We start from the raw sequence: 20005 nt of genomic DNA, 5'->3' as shown, positions 1-20005 counted from the left end.
TGAGGATAAGATTGTGTCATTGAGTCATGGTGTCAGAGCAAAGTCATGCCAAGCCATGGTTAGATTACAAGAAATATTTTCGGTATTTCTTACTGTACAAAGGCAATTTCCTCACTTGTTTATATGCCATCCTATTTTCTGCCTTATTGAATCTAGGTCCTAATACCATTTAACACCGTGTCGTCGGATCACACACAATGTCAAAAGCACTACTCTAGACTACAGAAAGTTAAATCTCCTCACCGACCAGCCTAAAGATTAGACGGGCACATTGCCTTCTCAAGCGAGAAACTATTTCATCAAGCTACGGAGTAAACTCAGCAGAGGTTTAGCCACTATTCCTGTATAAATAGACAATGTTCACTGGTCTGTTAGCAAAACCACTTTATTTCAAGTACCATATTATCATTTCTTCACCTTCAGCCTCCACCACAATGAGAGAGTTGAGATTCAAACTCTGCAAATCAGAGTCAAGCTTCACAGCATAGCATGAAGAAAAATCACACTATTAAGAGCATTTACTGCAGCTGGAACATAAATCTAGACTCACATCCAGAAACCTTTTCTCTTCCTTTGTTAGACAGACAATCTTGGAAAACACTAGCATTGTGGGGAGTTAATAACACCTACTCCTTCTGGTAAAAGTGGAAAGATACTTACTCCAGCAAAAAGAAAGGCCTTTGACATGCAATTTAGTTTTTATATAATTTGTTTCTTTTGTACATAGTATTAGATTGGATCCATATACATTTATGCTATTCAAAAAAAAGCATGAATACATATAGGCTATATCTCAGCTGTCCATCTGTATCATTAATGTAATAAAAAAGAAAATCAGTGTCTTAAAAGCTAAGCATTTTTCTTACTAGCAACAAAGCCTGAAAAAATATAATAAAACCATTAGTCACAGAGGTTACATATTTCAGGAATGAAAAATACCACTCAAACATTTACTCTCTATACAGTTTGGTACTTTACACTCAATTTCAAGTCTTCAAAATTCACAATGTGCTGTATACAGAGTAATTAGAAGGATACATTATAAAATGCCACTGAAGTCAGTAAGTTTAATTAATTCCAGAGTGTTGTTCCTCCTGTGGTATAGTTACTGCACATTTGAGCACAATTCTACTGTCATGCCAATTTTACAACTCTCCTGTTTGATGGATTTAGCCCCAAATTACAGAGGTATGTATGATGCAAAGACAAAACAAGCAACATTTTGACCACACTGGGACTTCACCAGTGATCCTCAAGGCTGTCAGGATTTCTATATCCTTGCCTTGTCTGAATTCTTGCTTCACTGCTGCACAGCCACACAGAGCGTATCTAAACCGGCATATCCACCACCTTGAGAAGACAACCAGGACCAAGGTCAAGCTGACTGGACCACCTTCCTTGCAGGCTCTAGAGCAAAACAGTTGGTACTCCTGGAAGGAAATACCAAGGTGCTGTATGCTTCACACAGTTTGTGCAATGTGTTTGTGCCAGGATGTCTTTACCTGCAATGTAAGTAGGCTCCAGCACTTGACACCTTGTCTGGCTGCTGCTCTGTCTCAGTAATCATCAGGACAGCCCAGGCTACTTTCAGTTGAGCCCCAGCATCTCCTGCCATCAGGGCAGGCAGAGACGATGGGCATCTCAACCCAGACACTTCAAAGGAAACACAGACAAATGAACCAGGGCTGAGCAGTATCCTGCAATCTGACTGCCCTCAGAATGCTCCAAGGAAAACAGATGATGTAGCAAGCTATAAGGCCTCCATCATAAGCTTTACAGGCTCTGATTAGAGTGCACGCTGTTACCTACATGTACACAAAAAAATCTTCCTACTGCTGCTGTATAAGGAGTCCTCAGAGCATTGGGCTTAGCCTAGCACCATGGCCTGCTGTAGAAGCCGATTGCCAGGCTTTAGTGGAGCTGTACCATTCCGTAGGTTGGAGAAAAACTGCTAGCAGACAGAAATGTTGCCAGTACGTTTGCACTAGAAGAGTTTGGGACTGTCTTTCTAAAAAGGTAGTTAATAAGCTTCCAATAACAAAGAGGAGAGCGTGTCACAAACGCTGAGGTTTGTGCACTTATCCTCTTAGTTATTCTGTTATGAGGTTCCCTGAAAGTGGGAAGCTGGAAAAGCTGGAAGCTTGGATCCAGGTCTCATCTTTGAGTGCTTGACTTAAGGTGTAAATCAGCTGAGATCTTGAGAACCCCCCCACTGTCTGCTGAGCTTTATCCTCTGAATGGCAATAATCTCAGGTAAAGAGATACCTTTTCTTCCCCGTGAAGCGTCTCCTGATGTTTTCTATATGGAAAGCGAAATGTGTTCCAGATCCAATGTGTTATATACATGCTAGCTCTGAAGAAGGGCTACTGTGTACAAAAATGTCTTTTTCCAGACATCTCAGCTTTCTAATAAACTCTCTGTCGTCATAAACTTTAGCCTGCCTGGTGCTGTTAAACTTTCTCATCTCATTTACATGTGTCACTCTGAGCTGTATCTTTTATCTGCAAAGGGTTGTGGGTTTTTTCTCATCTTTGGCATGTTTTGCTATGAATGTCCATCAAGATGAACCTACTGAAGAACATACATTTTGCAGTGCGCTGTACAGTACTGTAGTAAAATATTTCTCCCTCCACTATGGATCTCCCCCATTTTTAGTCCGTCTAGCCAAGGCAAGCACCAAGTTGAAAATTCTCTCAAGAAAAAGCAGAATCAGGTCTTACATCAACAACAGCTGAAGGTTTTCTGACAAGTATCATTCCGTGCATAATAAAAATTAAAATGAAGAAAATGTGTGTTGGCGTTGCGTGGCAAGGTTTTGGTAGCGGGGGCGGGCAGGGGGGTGCTACAGGGGTGGCTTCTGTGGGAAGCTGCCAGAAGCTTCCCCTGTGTCTGATAGAGCCAATCCCAGCCGGCTCCAAGACGGACCCGCCCCTGGCCAAGGCCGAGCCCATCAGCGCCTCTGGGATAACATATTTAAGAAGAAAAAAAAACAGTTAGAGAGAGCTTTTGCAGCCAGAGAGAGGAGTGAGAAGATGTAAGAAACTCTGCAGACACCAAGGTCAGTGCAGAAGGAGGGGGAGGAGGAGCTCCAGGTGCCAGAGCAGAGATCCCCCTGCAGCCCGTGGTGAAGACCATGGTGAAGCAGGCTGTCCCCCTGCAGCCCATGGAGGAAGGATGAGGGGGTGTAGAGATTCCACCTGCAGCCTGTGGAGGACCCCACGCCAGAGCAGGTGGAGGCACCTGAAGGAGGCTGTGGCCCGTGGGAAGCCCACGCTGGAGCAAGTTCCTGGCCGGACCGGTGGACCCGTGGAGAGGGGAGCCCACGCCAAGGCAGGTTTGCTGGCAGGACTTGTGACCCCATGGGGGACCCCACGCTGGAGCAGTTTGCTCCTGAAGGTCTGCACCCCGTGAGAGGGACTCCATGCTGGAGCAGGGGAACGATGAGAGGAGTCCTGCCCCTGAGGAGGAAGAAGCGGCAGAAACACCGTGAGATGAACTGACCGTAACCCCCATTACCCATCCCCCTGTGCCGCTGAGGGGGGGAAGGTTGACGCCGGGAGTGAAGTTGAGCCCAGGAAGATGGGAGGGGTGGGGGGAGGTGTTTTAAGAGTTGATTTTATTTCTCATTCCTCTACTCTGTTTTGCCTAGTAATAAAGTAGATGAATTCCCTCTCTAAATTCGGTCTGTTTTGCTCGTGACGATAATTAGTGAGTGATCTCTCCCTGTCCTTATCTCGACCCACAAGCTTTTCGTTATGCCTTTTCTCCCCTGTTTAGTGAATGAGGGGAGTGAGAGAGCGGCTCTGGTGGGCACGTGGCCCCCAGCCAGGGTCAACCCACCACAGTGAGTCAGAACTAGTGGCAATCACATCTGTTTTCTTAAACCCAGATCTTCAGAGAATAAAAATTAAAAATAAAAAGCATACATCTTAAAATTTAAAATTTGGATAACGCATTTCTAATAATTTCAATGCAACTCAGCAAAGGCTCCCCCAAACCAGCAGCAGATATTTCACTGGTGTTTAGCTTAGTCTTGATGCCTGAAAGGAAAGCATACAGCATTTCTCACCAATAAGAAGAGTTTCAAGGAAATACCTACAACACCCATGAGAAAACTATTCCCACCCAGCAGGTAAACACATCCGGGTTTTCTGGATTAGTGTAAACATGTGTGCCTGTTAAAAGGATACTGAAATCCTCCTTATCCAGGATAAGGAGGAATCTGGGCCAAGTAGTATCTGGTAGCTGGTCTTGGCTCTACTTTATGTAATAAAAAATACCTGGCAGACATTACCGCCCGCCCTCGGAAGCTAAGCTTAGGTATGTAGATGGCAGACCACCAGCAGGCAGGCGGGCAGCGGCGCGGGAAGCGTGCCGGCAGTCCATTTGGCAGATGTCGCTGGTCCCCTGGAGCCACTGCTGACCACTGCCCCCGCACCACCGTAAAGGCTGCTCTGCTGCTGGGGCGGGAGGAGGCGGGTAGGAAACACGGGGCTGAACCAGTCATTATGGGCCGGTGGCACTCTTCAGGGGATGATGGGTGTTAATCACACTGGCCTGGTTCAACTGAATCCTCCTAAAGAACCTGTTTTATCATCTCCTGGTGTTAAATCCGGAAGCTGTAGGCTTGCTTGCTTCATCCAGACTGCTGCAGAGTTGTTATTCAGTGCTGAACAATTGCATCGAAAGCCAGAAGGAGTGCTGATAGGAAGCACCCGGTATTTGTCATCCTTCAAAATTTGAGTGTGGCACACACATATAGGTATAAATATATATATATATATCAGATACTACTATAGATCTGTTAATATTCAGACTATATAAAATTAGGAACAAGGGCAAAGAACTGTTTCATTCAAGGAAGAAGGATTGCTATTGCTTTAAAATATTTTGGTTTTTTTTTTCCTTTAATTTGCAGTTAAAGGCCCTGTTAAAGAAGTCTTTTTTGCTCTTATTTTCAAACTATAAATAAAGCAACTATGACATTAGCATATGATGCATGCCATTTACATTAGTTAGTAAAGGGATTTTCAAAATAGTCCACCAACACTTTTGCTTAGGAAATGCTGCCTTTGAACTGAATGGGAGAGAGTTACACGAACACAGCAATTTTGAAAACTCTAATGAGTTGCAAAACATCATTTAAGTATTGAAATAAATATTCAAATACTGTATATTTATTCAAATATTATATTTAAATTAAATAGCTGAATATGACATATTTATAACAATTTAAACAGCAAAAAATTATTTATTTCAGAGTAGAAGAGGCTACCCACAGTACTTTTGACCTTCACCAAAGTGGGACCAAGTCATATGCAAACTGTTATAAAAAAAAGTGGAATCAAAGTGTTATACAATTATTCTTTTCATTATCAGCCACCATTCCAGTTGCTCACAATGGCAAGGTCAGAAATTAATGATTTATGTTTACAATATATATTTAAGTGTTTTGCTGTCCTAAAGTAGTTTATTAAATGGAACTTAGATGGTTAAAAAATAAAAGGGAAAAAAAAACCTTTCAGTGTACAGTGTCCCAAAACCTTGTCAGATCATGAAGCCAAGTACCTAAAAAATGCATGTACTCACTATCAGGCATGAGCAGAGAACATTTTTGGGGTCAGGAATTTAACCAAAGTCAAAGTAGAATACAGTGTTCATCACTCTTAGAATTCTTTTGTGATGGGTATACTTAAATACACGCCTACATCCAAAGGAATTGTGAGAAAGGTGTTTTTCAATCTGTAAATCTTGGCAAAGTGGCAGTAAACACAATGCAAAACATAAACAGGCAGCAAGAGAAAAATAACTGATTCTGGGACTTTTTTTTTATCTACATCTGCTGTTTACAAATAGGATGGAAACATTTTCTGTGTCTCAAAAATTGGACTGTGAGTTCTTGGAAGAACACAATTTTTTTGTATCAGAACAGTAAATGCACAGTTGAATATTTACCCAGTCCAAATCAATTAATAGCATGCTAGCTTGGTAGAACAATATTAGGTATTAGCAATATCACATCATAGAACATACTATCTTTTGAATAGCTTGAACAACTACTTTTCTTCATGAGTCATGAGATGCAGGATGTGTTTACTGAAACTATTTCTCATGATAAAACTGAGGAGATGCATCAGAAACATTTATAATTTAAAAAGTTTTGGCACAGTGAGGAATCCTACAGAGGCAGGTAAGCGAATCCAAAATCATAATGTAAAAAAACCTCTTCTCATTTCCACACTGGATCATTCACGCTACTCTCCAAAACCCATGCTTGATAGTTTGATTGATTTGGAGGCTTTATGTGAGTAATTCTCCATGTGAGTGGTTCATGGTATCAGGGTATTGCACTCAAGCTTGTGGGCAACTTTCCTAGTGATCAGCTGCCTAAGATGAGGCACTGCAGCACTTCTTCAGGTGCTCGTACACCCTATCAGGTCAGGCACCCACTGTACACATCTATTTTGTTTAAAATAAACCATTAGAGGTAGAGAGGCACTAATGAATCAGTCCGTTCCTCAGGCCAAAAAAGTCCGCGAGCCCAGAGAGGAGTGTTCGATCAGTGGCTGCCATATTAGCTTGTAGGTTGATACATGCTGTTCAAGAAGCCTCTGAGCATTTTGTGAGGATCCATTTTAAGCCAACTCAGTCTCTTGCTTTTTTGCCTCTTTTGCATCTCCTCCCCCATTAGCAGACTGAACCATCGGAGCACTAATCATCAACTTCCTAGAAACTCAGTGTGACATTTTAGCTCCTAAAATTCAGTCACATTTAATGTAGACTGGGAGAGGTTTTAGCATCTTCAAAAGTTTGAAAGTCTAATAGGAACAACTGTGAAACATGTTCTTTTATCTAAAATAGCAATTTCATGTGGCTACCTGGAGTTACTCCTCTGTTCATGTTAAAGAGATTCTCATGAGAATTACACTAGTAATATATTTCCCTTGTAACTGAATAAACAAATGGGTTAAATGACAGAGAAAGGTTCCCTGTCTGTGTTGCCTGCTTTCTCTCCTGTAGGTCAGTGAGCATCATGATTTGGTGAAAAGGAGTGATTTTGTATTCGAGGATCAAGTCTTAATTAAATTAGTTACAGTTGGGGTTATTCTGTGACATTATCATGTACACTGGGAACCCAGCTGATACTGTCTGAAAGTATTGCTAATTGTAGAGCTGGTTTTGAATGAAAGCCAGGTCTTAGATTTTAAATGGTCACTAAAGAATGTGCTACTTGGTGAGAATGATCTGGGTCTTTAAAATCCCTTTAAGGAGCACTTCTTAATCTTTCTTGAATTTTTTTTTTTTTTTGATCTATACTGATAACATCCTGATGTGTACTGTGATGGGGTAGGTGACAAGGAACAGGTTACTAATGTGGAATTTGTTATCATCTGCAAGTACTAATTTATTTTAATTAATAAAAGTAAATATATACAAAGAAAAAGAAAAATCCTTCATTTGAGATCAACATTCAGACAGTGCATCCTCATGTTTTAGGACAGATGACCGCTATGTATTTTTCAGAAGTCAACTGCTCAGGAAAAAGTAACAACAAAGTACCTGGGGCCGGCACTGAAACTAAAGGAATGGTGTCTCCATTGAAGATGTAGTTACAGCTACCTTAACCATTCTGAGTCCTCTTCAATTGTAAAGTAAAAAAGGGCAGCACAAACCTGCAGGGTCTGACAGGAGCAAGTAGGGACAGACAGGGAACACCAACTGCATGGCCACCATCACATCATACTATATCACATCACACAAGTGTGTACCTGCAGTACTGGGATTAACCTGAGGCGAACACCCTAATAGACTTTTCTGGTTAATTCACATGTGACCTCATCCAGAGCAAACTGGCATTAAAGTACTAAGGGTTAATTTACAAGAATACGGCATGTTATGTCGAGTTCTAACATCAGAAAGTAAGAGGGAATATAAGCCATCCAGCAGTGGTCTTAGTCAACAGGAATGAGAGCCATACTCCTGGCAGAATTTGCCCTTATGAAAAGACTAGCAAAAGCTGTATAACAGAGATCCAAAACACATCATTATGTATGCAACTGAGATTTATTTCTAATAATTCTTACCTAAGTAGGATGATGTATACAACCTGCAGGTGAAATATGGAACTTACAACACATCACCTGCTTTAGATAATTTTCCAGGAATTGTGTTCTTTCTATTTTCCTCACTGTTTTTATATTTTTAAGAAAAAGACGGTAAATTACGTCTTCCAAATATATGCTAAATATAAGCCTACGAAGTGAGACCTTCCCTATCTGGCACCTTGAACTGAAATCTTGAAAGATATGAACAACCCTTATTCACCTTCAAAATGGTGTTAATACTGAAATACCTTTTAAAATTACATTTCAAAGCCAGTATTAAATGACTTTACTTCTGGTTTCACATCCAGGCAGTGTGCGCTCAATAAATGTACATTGTTTCTGCAGATGGGACTGTCAGTGTCCCATAACAGACCACTCAAACCTTCACTTCACCAAACCACGCAGAACATAGCTATAGTATCTTCTAATTACAAAATCTGAAGGCATAGGAAAAAAAAAAGTTATTATTCAAAATAATATCCAAACAAGTAAGAGAAGCACAGCATACTGACATGTTTCTTTGAAGTTCTGTTTTGCTACTTGAGCAGAGAGGTGGATAAACCCTTGATTTCAGCTCTGTTTACTCAGCCTCTTACAAGGCTTAGGCGTACAGTTACTGAAGCAAACTACAGCAGTTTTAGGTGCAACTGTCTTCTGCCTGTTACCAGCACTTTGGAGAGTGGTCTGGTCATTTGAATAGTTATTTCAGAGCAGAATGGAACAGTTCTGAGAAACTTGACTGGCTGCAGAGTCAAGCAGCATAGTTTAAACTGCTAAAGCAAATAGCTGCATTCGATGTGTATTTAGTTTACTTGGGTGTGGAGGGACTAAAAGCACACACAGGGACAGGTATTACTGCTCTCCACAGTTACACAAACATGCTAATATCAAATCAGGACTTACAGTAAAGGGAATTTTCAGAAGTGCAATTGTTGGATATCTAACAGAAACATGAGCTTGAAAAAATAATTTCCTTTTCTTAATTGTCCAATTCATTTCAATAAACAACATCAGGGATGCCAATACCACAATTTTAAGTGTTAGCAATTTGAGTTGCCGAACGCCTTCAATACCCTAAGCAAATAAAGGAAGCCTTGTGACTTAGGATCAGTATCAATATTTTCTGGAACAGAGACAGGGAAAGGGCTAATCACAGTATATTAGTTAAGTCTGTCCAGACCTTTGCATATACAGAGCAGCATTACAGGCTTTGTTCCCAAAATGGAGGCTCTGTTTCAAAAATTTGGATGAAAAAGCTGCTCTGACTGCAATGATCTCTGAAAATCCACCATTTCAAATCTCCACGTGCTCCAACACCCTGCATTAGAGCATCAGAAAGACCAAGACCCTTGCCAAGAACTTCAGGTCAAATTTTCTGGAAATCCATGTAGTTTTTGCTGTAAATTCCCACAATTAAACAGAAAGTGAAAGGTACCAGAAAAGTTGTGCATGTACAGAAGTTGAGAATCACTGAAGGTGTTGAAAATGAAGGAACAGTTTTGACATAAAATATTGGGAAAGTAAATTGCTATTTTAAAAAAGAGAGAAGTCATATCATCACACTGTAGCAGAAATGCAGCAGTTTCAACTCTAATCCTTTTAGAGTGAAAATAACTTTCAACACTGACAGCTTGATATCTATCTGTATGGCTTAGTTGTCTGGCATGTCAAACTTTGCCAGCAGAAGTGTTTGTCTGAAAGGACAGAAGAACAATCCTAGAATGCTTTTCATGTTTCTATTCTTTGTTACCAAATCAAAATCATGGCCATCTATGTCAACAGAAAATTGGCTCCCAAACGTCAGTTCATTCCTGACCAGTTCTTTTCAAAGTTTGTTTACAGGGTTTTGTACCAGCAGATGAAACTGGGACATGCACTTTCTTCCCTTTTCCTCCCTCATAGCCTAGAGCTTAAGCACAGTCACCAAAAAACAACTTTGAGTTCTTATTTTGCCTGATTTTGAAACATGGAATTGAACTTAAACCTCCTACAGTCAAGATTAATCCCCTGAACATAAAGTATTTTATGGAGCTTTGTCTCTCCTGTTGAAGCTGTTTCGTCTTGTATAAGCAATGAATTCTTCTCTACAGGAGAGCCTTAAATATGGACCTCTCACCTTGAAGGGGCATGCCCTAGCAGCACTTTCTGATTCTCCTGAAGTTCTTTTGAAATGTTTATAATGGGTACAAACATTTTGGTTATGTCTTAGTGCAGTAGCTATCCCACCACCACTTCTTTCCTACAGAGATAATATACTTTTTCACGCTCTCTTTTTTTTCACATCTTTGTTTCCTCCACCAAGCTACTCTGGCCTTAAAATTGTTATTCCAATTATTCCTATTCAAAGTGTTGCCTCAAAGACCATTTTCCTATTCTTCTGTTGCCTTGCTTTTAGGTGCTGCAGCAAGTGCCAATTAGTTTTCTTTTTTCAAAACTCTTCCTAGCCCCTACTCTAAATCTCCACATTCCGAGGTTTCACCTGTCAAGATAGAAGGCACAGCACTGGCAAAAGGCTATGAAGCAGCAAGTCAAGCCTGGAGCAGTAGTGTGCACATAAGATATATACTGTGGCAAAGTGCATAAATTATTTTAAATCAAATGAAGAGTGATACAGTCTAAAAAGGCTAAGAAGCTCTTCTCTAATAGACTTCTTTCTGATAGCGATAATAGCTTCGATCGGTCCGTGCCTTCCTGCTTCTTTCTGTGCTATTGCTTACGTATGGAATTCTTTGGTAGTGTAGCTACCATACTAATGAATAACGAAATGAAAGGAACTACCTGAATTTAAAAACAGTAGCAGTTTTGCTTCTCTGTCTGAACTTTCTTCCTTCAGGCTGCAGTCCCGCAGTGCAGTTTACCAATAAACTGATTTGTTATGTTTGTAACTGTTCCACCAATCTATCACAGATCAGTCATGCCAACTCTTTCCTTCCGCTTTATAGATTGCATCTATAACCTAGAGACTACGCAACATGGCAGAAACTTTCCACTTACACATCTCTACTGTTTTTAGATCACTGTCCCCTGCCACCCTTTTCCACGAGGACAGGGTCCTTCTTTGGAAAGCAAGAAGAAAGTAATCTAGTAAAAATAACAGTAATATTTACTGCTAACAATACGGGTCTGCAAAATGTAACAGCTTTTCCCTTCTGGATATTAGAACTGCAGGTGGGCTTTCACAATTTTTTTCCAGCAGTAGCAAGAGTGATCGGCTGATGGATAACTCTACAGTTGGACTCAATGATCTTAAAGGTCTGAATGATTCTATGATTCTATGAAAAGAAGCCCATCTCACATTCTAAAATGTCTCTTTCATATACTGTCTTTTCATTTCCTAATAGTTGACTATTTCCTTTAGTGATTACATAATACTTTTTAAAATAAAAGTGAGCATAAATATTTTGACATTTTATACATGCACGGCATTTTCATTGAGAAAACATGATTCTTTTAATCCCAAACAGACAAGGGAAAACCTCTTCAAGCTGGCACTTTCCCCTTCCAATCTGTTACAAGGCAGCTTCAGATAACCACACGCAGTCTTGTTATAAACACCATCTTGCTATGCAACTTAAAGTGTCTGTCAGAGCAGCGCTGCTCTCGCCAAGCAAAGTCAAGGTTTTTGTTGCTGTTTTATAAATGAGTTAAACTAGTGAACTCTTCTGATAACAGATGACTCTCCTTATACATCACCCTGCAAATTCACACATACATTTCTGAATGAAAGAGCCGCAACTAAATGTTCTTTTTGCTTGTATCCACCACGGTATTATGGTTTTATAGACCACCTAACAATCAGAGATGAAGAAAAAAAGGGGAGCCCTCTTTGTCTAAATCGTTACTTTGTTTCTCTTCCCTGGCTTTCTATTTCCCTCCCAGCGCTACCATCACCATCCGAAACGACATATTCCGCATTACTAAATAGCAAGAGCCATAGGGCTTTTCACTTCTAATTTCACGCCGTAATAAAATGCAGTGGTTGTTTCTCTGGCGGACCTGAAAAGCCTTCCTTTGTCAGGCTTGTTTGACGGTCAGGTTAAGTATCACACTCTGGCAGCAGGCATCTGTGCGTGCCTCCTCATGGACTTATGGCGAGGGGGGAGGAAAAAGAACAGAAGAACGAAAAGGAGGTTGTCTTGAAAAAAAAATATTCATCCCCTACTCTGAAGCAAACAATTCATGTTCTGTTGCTTGGTCTAAATAATTCTAAATATATCTGTTGTCCACCTCATTGATAGACCAAGCAACCTAGCAATAATAGTAAATCTAGAAAGTTTTCAGTGTACTCAGAGTTACACGTGTTGCTTTAATGGAAAATCTATTGACCTAAAGTAGCCTGATGATAGAAATTTGAGTACGTGAGAGGAAGGAAAAAACCCCCATATCTCAAGAAAATGTATTTGCATTTTTATGTATTTCAGAGGAAACAAATTCACCAAAACCAGTGAAGATGATCAGCAATAACAAATAAGAAATATGGTGTTCCTAAAAAGTACCAGGATCATATGTAATAGAAATATTGCTTCAGTCTATAAAAATAGAAGTTAAAATTCCATTAATCCCAAGTACAACAGGAACAAAAAGCCAAAATGTAACAGGAAACTCTGTGAAGTGTTCTACATTTATCTTAGCTTTTTCCAAATATATTTCCACTACACAAAGAATGTTTTTTTGTCCCATGTTTAAAAACCCTATTGTATCCATTGAATCCTTTGTAAAAAGATAATGTGATTCCTTTTCACAATAATCTCTTCATGTATCTTAACATAGTCTACTGAAACACCAAAATGAGTAAAATTCATAGAACAAACTGCTGCGTAATACTTTAAAAGTTAGGTAGTTTCATATATTATTTGAAAAAAAGAAAAAAAAGATTGTGATTTAAATAATAAAGTGTCTGAATACCTTAGAAAATTCAGAGTAACCTAGAATAGTTATCTCATTTCAAAGGAATTCTTTCAAATGTTATTAAATAAATGCCTTCCCTCCTATTATTTTTCAATGCATGCTACACATGAGCAAGAAAGACTACGCTCTTGTTAAATATCTCTAATTGTTATATTTTTTAGGTTATGGTTACATGATGGGCATAAGTGAATCTAAATCCCTAATGCCACCAAAAGAGGGGCAGTCCTGAACTGGGACTACCACTCCTTTGGATGTAAATGTGCTGAAACAGGCACCCTAGATGAAAAATTGACCAGTTTCTAGCCAAGTAAACTTTTCCATTCAACTCGCTCTGTAGCCTCATAAAAACTAGGTGTCTGGGTTGGGGACACACGCAAAAGGGAAGGAGAGAGGAGTCTGTAAACACCTCTTTAATTGAGAGCCTGCACTTACAACAGCTTAAGCCAGTCATAAAACCACAGTCTAAAAAACAACTCATATCTCCTTTTCCCTCCAAGGCTGAGGAATAAAGGTTAACATTATGGTGCTGAGAGGTAAGCAGAACAAACTGGCAGTTAAGTTAATAAATAAATAGTTCGGATTAAACTATCATAGAACATAAACCGTTAAATCAAACCTCAGCCTTATGCTGGAGGAATCGAACTGGATACATTTTCCTTAGCAATAGCCTGGGCCAGACCACTGTCCATTTCCAGTTCCAGGACAGAAGGGAAGGCGATTTAGCTGTCCAGATCGTCACAGACTGCGCCCCAGGAACACATTCTGCTTTCAGCGGTCATCAATGTGGTAGTTAGTTCACGTCTGCAGCTCAAACAGGTATCACTGCACTACTTCACTGTATAAGCTTAGATTGTTAATAAGGCAAGCAAAATTATTCTTAAATATGGAATTTAGCTGGCAGATATTATCCCTAAAAGAATTCTAGGATTGTGGCTGAATATGTAGCTTTTTGTATTTTTTTCTTTTAACTTTAGACTGGAAGGTGAATATTTTGATTAATTATCTACTGTTTTCTAACATTATTAAAGCATACTGATCCTTCCAGTCATGGACTATAATACATAAAGGGAAAGACTGAGAGTAATATACTTCTAATCATCCTAAAGTGACCTATCATAGTGTGCAGATGTTAAGATGATGAAATGATCTTTAACAGTTGGACTTGATGATCTTAAGGGTCCTTTCCAACCTAAATGATTCTATGAAATGGAATATAATTGTGATAAAGGTGATGCTGTAGCACAGCAAAAAATGTAAAGTGGAAATTTGGGATATGTAATGCATGCATCTTAATGGGACTCTTGAGCAAGCTCTCAGAGGAATCAGAGAGTAAGATTATGGAAGCATGTTGGTATTAAGTCCCCAGAGAACAACTGTCTGAAAAGCAGCTCTTTGCATACCACTCTGTATGCTGACAGATGAAATGGATAGCTTGCCTTTTTATGCAAATTTATGCAAGGAAATGCACACTAGTTAATGAAGTATAGCCAAAGGGTCACAACCAGAAGTCATAATTCTAGATTAAATCAGCACTGATTGCAGGTGCCCACCAATCTCAGGAACTGACTGCCTGTGGTTGCTCAGAGGCATCCTAAATCTCATGATAATGCATGTCTAGATAAGACAGAATGCTCGATTTTGTGTAGAAAGCATGTACCTCTGAGCTTCTCCGTAGTTACTGCCACGGTAAACTGCAAAACTTGACAGTCCTGAAACATCTTCACTGAGGGCTCTGGAGTTGCAGCAGCTCGAACCGGATGTCCTTTTTTACCCCTCATCTCAATACAAACAGGGTTAGGTTGGGCAGTAAGTGGTAAGATGGCAGGTTGGAGGACTCCATGCAAAAGGAAGAAGGAAAACAATTACACTGGATGGGGGAAACAGAAAAGGAGGGTATGGAGAAAAAATAGTCCTGCAAAGCTTTCTGTGTGAAGTCATCTGTAAGGATTGCAGTACATCCTTGAGGGTATATTAATGTGTAATCAAATACTGCAGCTTTTCATTCAGTCAGGATATTTCCAAGTTTTCTGTTTTCTATATAGCTACCTCTTTTAATGAAAAGTTTTAGAGATTTTCTTTTAAGAGTTAAACTCTCCTTTTAAAACCAAACATCAGGAAAGAAAGTACATAAGACAGTTGCCCATTCACGGGTACCTATATCCAATGTAACCCACAGTGTGGCAACTAGCCGCCAGCTGCCACTCCTGAAGGGCAAACACCTTTTCCTTAGATATCTGTCACACCTGCCAGCCCCACATGGATGCCTCCGGGACTCTACAGAAGCTCAACTGGAACTAAGCGCTCATGTGCAAATGAACAATACAGCCCTTGTGTGGGATTCAGCCTCAGACATCTGAGCTGCATGTCTACAGGTGAGACAGGGACTCAGCTTCCCATTAGCTGATGGAGATCCAGTCAATACAGTCAACGGTGTGTGGAGAACCACTCATTGGACCAAATACAGGTGTCTCCTACAGGGTGAGATAAGGAGGTCTCGGGAGGTTACTGACTGTACTAACTTGATCCCTGTTGACAACAGGGGGAGCCTGGATACCTCCATCATGTATAAATTGTATAGAAACCAAAATTCAGGTGTCTGAATCTCAAGTTCAGTCCCAGCACTGGGTAAAATATCATTAATTTGATTAGCATGGTGGGATTATTCTATTGAGTTACCATTTCTTACTCAACAACTGTAATATTCCAGAATATTCCTGGAAATAGAATACTTCTGTAACATGTATTTCAGGCAGACATTTATAATCTTGTGGCTGTATTCTATTTCTTAAATGTAAGAACACTCAGTCATAAAAGTAGACGTAAAAGTACTCATGAAGAGACTTCTGAACAAGATATAATCCGGATATAATCCGGTTTGTTTCACCACCAGTCACATTTGTTACATGATTTTATTCATTTTTACTCCCTCAACCCAATTTGAATTTATATAATTTTTTGATTGCTGTAACATTTCAAATATGTTTAGGTCTAGGTATGAAACCACCAAAGCACTATTTTTTGCTTATTCAAACAGTCTTAGCCATTTTATATTTGCCACAGTATTTCTTTGGGCAAGTGGCTAGAGATTAATATGTAAGCACCTTAGGGAAACCATCCTATATTTGTCTGAACAAATGCATCAATTGGTGCAGTATAATAAAAAACCATTTCTCTCTTTTCCCTAACCTCCACAAGACAGTTCGATAAAATTTTTCTACCACCATGTAAAATTGCCGCTGCCCAGCGGCAAAACTATTAGTATACTGAAGCAGTTTACAGAATTACTTGTAACACAAAATAGACCTATAGTCTCTATTGTAAATGCCGATTGTTACAAATCAAATCACAAAAACTATCCTTTTTTCGGGAACAGTGCAAAATTTTTTGAATAGTGTGTTTTATAGGCAACAGAACAAAGAATATTTCAGGATTTGACTATTAATAACATCTTAATAATATCTGTGAAGAAATATAATACCTCTCTCCTGCATTTTACGATTGCCTAAGGGAATGGCTGTAAACGTTTGCATGCCTCTGACAAATGTATTCTTCAAGTATCCTAAAATTTCCTTACATATTCATAGAGAAATGACCTGGTTTATGGTTTAACCTCAATGACTCAGTATCATAGGGCCAATTTTGTGCTTGAATTAACATATGCAATGTTCATTAAAATCAATAGGAGCCACCCAGGCAACCAAGGAGACAGATTTTGGCCCAAAGTACCTTAAGAATAATTTATGTATTTGGCACAAATTCTGGAACAACATTTAGGCCAAACCACTTACATAAACAATCTTTCCATTCATATTGTTAAAAAAGGCAACAGCAACAACAGCTGTCACAGCTCGTTGTCCAAATACATCTTTGTCTTTTTAATTTTAACCTCTAGGATGAATCTGTACCTGCATTTTTAAGAAACTAATTCCAAATTATATCTTTTTCAGTTCTTTTCTTCCATGAATACAATTTTCCTTCAGATATTAAAAAGTAGCTTGAAAATTATATTCTTCTAACTTGTGGCCATTAGACTTGATTTACTTACTTCTTCCTCAGTCCTTTTATGCATCCTTTTCTTGTTCAGTGTAACTACTAAAATCCTTTCCAGGCCTGAAGACGACCAACAGAGATGACTATATCAAGATGCTTTAGATATAAAAGCCTTTCCAGAAAAGGGGCATCACTGTAAGCAAAGATGGACTTCATCCATGTCAGAAAATCTACACTTCTTGAGTCTATCTCAGGGTTTACTTTAGTTACTAAGACTCATGATACATACAAAACCATTCTAATTTAGGTGAGGCTTACAGTATCATATAATGTGCTCTTAAAGACACAGCCTATCATGGTTAAGTCAAAATATTCTGTGCCTGAAAAGCCGTTTTATGCCATTATAATTACATCCCTATAAGTATTTTGATAGAGGAGTATCAAAAAGCTCTACTACTCCAACCTATACTGCCAAACTAGCTGCTGATACAGTTTTACACTTCTGTCCTCTCCTGGATCTGACAACAGCTTAACAAAGGTATGGTGTCAAAACAACTAAAGGTTTTTTTTTTAAAATAGAAGAATACTTCTAGCCAAAAATCATTATAACTCAGGTTTTGAAAGATGTCACCATATCTCTTTGGGCACAAATCCAATCAGAAGTTAAAGAGAAAAAATATGCTGGGCCCATCTGTAACTCATTTAAAACTAATTTATTGCCACAAACTGTTCTCAAGTAACTGACTTGCCCTGCAAATACTATAAGCTAAAGCTTTCATTTAAGAGCTTTATTTTATTTGCTTCATGGATCGTTTTGACACATTTTGCCATTTCCCACTGCAAAAGTAGGACTAAATTTCATGTACTCTGTAATTCTCCATGTAATTTCTCAGAAGAAAGAGAGAGTACTCTGAAGTTTGTTATTTGCCACATTAATAATCCAAACCGCTCTAGTTACCCCCAAGAAGGACAATCAATCACAACAATTGCTATATGAGTCTCCAGAAGCTATTTCCTCCATCAAAGCATTTTGCTGATTTTTCTAAATGACATACCATCTTACAGTCAGATTTGCTTTTAAAAAAGAAGTAGAAATGTAGCTTTAAAAGGATCACTTTGACTACTATAACATAATATACAGTATAGAAGATGGGGACATTTGATGTTTGAAACTGTGACTTCAAGACTTAAGAAAGCAGAAGCAGAATAAACAGTGGCATCTACTTCCCAAGTTTACAGAAGGAACACTTCATCAGGCTAAAATACTCACCATCCTCTCCCTACACATAAATATGCTCAAGGGTCTGTATATCCTAAAGCTTTTCAGGGTGTTTTTTGTTTTGTTTCACACATACCATCCCCCCACCCCACCTCGAGTTATGCTAGTGCCTTACAAAAGTTTTATTCAACTTTTATGCAGATTATACACAATACAAGACCTGTAGTGGGCTTTACCTTCCAGTGCATTGCTTCTTGTAGAGCCATTCAAACCAAGCACAAATCAAGTGATACGAAAACAGAAGAATAGTGTTTTCCAACTCATTGGATCCAGTTTGGAAATTAGAGATGGTGTCTTTACAAAGCAATCAGGGAAGGTTAAGTGAGAAACATACGAAAGTATAGTCAAGAAATGGCACCCCCCCCAGCTGTCAAGTGAGAGGAGACTCAACTTCCATTGCCCTTTATAATGAGAGTGAGCAAGCACTTTGCAGAGATGAGCAGGTGGGGCTCCAAGAACAGCATCAGCCAAACCAACTATGGGCAGATGTGCTGCTTCTGCCCTCCCACTCTGGGCTGCACGTTGGGATTGCTCTTTTGCACTTCAACTGGAAAAGTGAACACACTTTTGGGCTGGCGATGCTTACTTCACTGTCAAACTGGCACAGGACTTAAGGAGCAGAGTAAGCTTTTTTTTTTTTTCCCCCTAATCTCCCATGCCCCCTCTTAAAGCAAGGTTATGGGAGCTGAAGAATTTACGAGGTTTCAATTCTGGGTTCCAAGCTGCCTGCAGCAAACGTTCCCAGATCTCAGCAGAGCTGTGAACTGCCCTTGCCTTTTCCCACTCTAGAATGTCTCACCTTCTATCCCAACTACACATTCTTTGCTCTGGAGCTTCACAAGAGTCTCAGGTCCATGTAATTTTTTGCAGCGCCTATTCTGGAGAAATTCTCCTTAAAAAAGGTCAGGGGTTTCTCAAGTGCTTCTGAGCAACATGAAGAATCCAGGCTGAAGAGGAGGGATAAATATGTCTTACCTTTTCTGAAACTGATATTTTAGTAGATAGTAAAAATGTAAATGAACAGATCTTTATCAAACCCTGAAAAGCTTAAAATGGAAGAAATGAAGATATAACATTGGCCAAATTAATAATAATGAAAAATAATCAGAGGAAGGGCAAGGAATTGCTTTCTGAAAATTCTATCATAAGAAATAAGATTTTTAAAACTGAAAACAGTAATCACAAGTAGCCAATAAGGTTTCAAATCAAAGTAACTGAAATCAATGATACCTTTGCATTTATTTCAGCAGGCTTTCAATAGGGCTATAATTGCTTTAATTGAGTCTTGAAAGATAACCTATGATCATATCATGTATATTATAATAATAGATAGTTGAAAACTGAGAATGTTAATCACAAAAGGCCTTTTCCCCCACTTGTTTACCATCTCATTAGTTTGAATGAATAATTTTTGGTAAATATTTATTTAAGTTTGTATTTTTTTCACCATTAACTTCTAAACTAAATGTTTTCCATTTTTCAAACATCTTTATGTATTTCTGTTTGTTCAAGGTGTGAACAGCTTGCCTTTCAAAGAAAAGTTGCAATCCTGCCCTACCATTTCCTTCCAGTGTAACTCATTTTTCATTTTATCAATGAAAAATTCGCAGATCGTTGTTTCCACAGTTGAGCACATTTTCAGTGCGATGTCAAAACATGAAACACTTAAAACTTTGTTTACTGAACTTCAGCATTATATGGCAATAAACATAGTATGCAAAT

General features: G+C 39.1%; 1 protein-coding gene across 1 annotated transcript in view; it reads right to left on the bottom strand.

Moving 5' to 3' along the window:
* The window catches only part of ANOS1 (anosmin 1), a 145251-nt gene that overhangs the window by 63445 nt on the left and 61801 nt on the right, over positions 1–20005 (bottom strand). The window lies entirely within an intron of this gene.

Source organism: Grus americana, chromosome 1, assembly GCF_028858705.1.
Source record: "Grus americana isolate bGruAme1 chromosome 1, bGruAme1.mat, whole genome shotgun sequence".
NCBI lineage: Eukaryota > Metazoa > Chordata > Aves > Gruiformes > Gruidae > Grus > Grus americana.
This window is presented reverse-complemented; position numbering and strand designations above follow the sequence as displayed.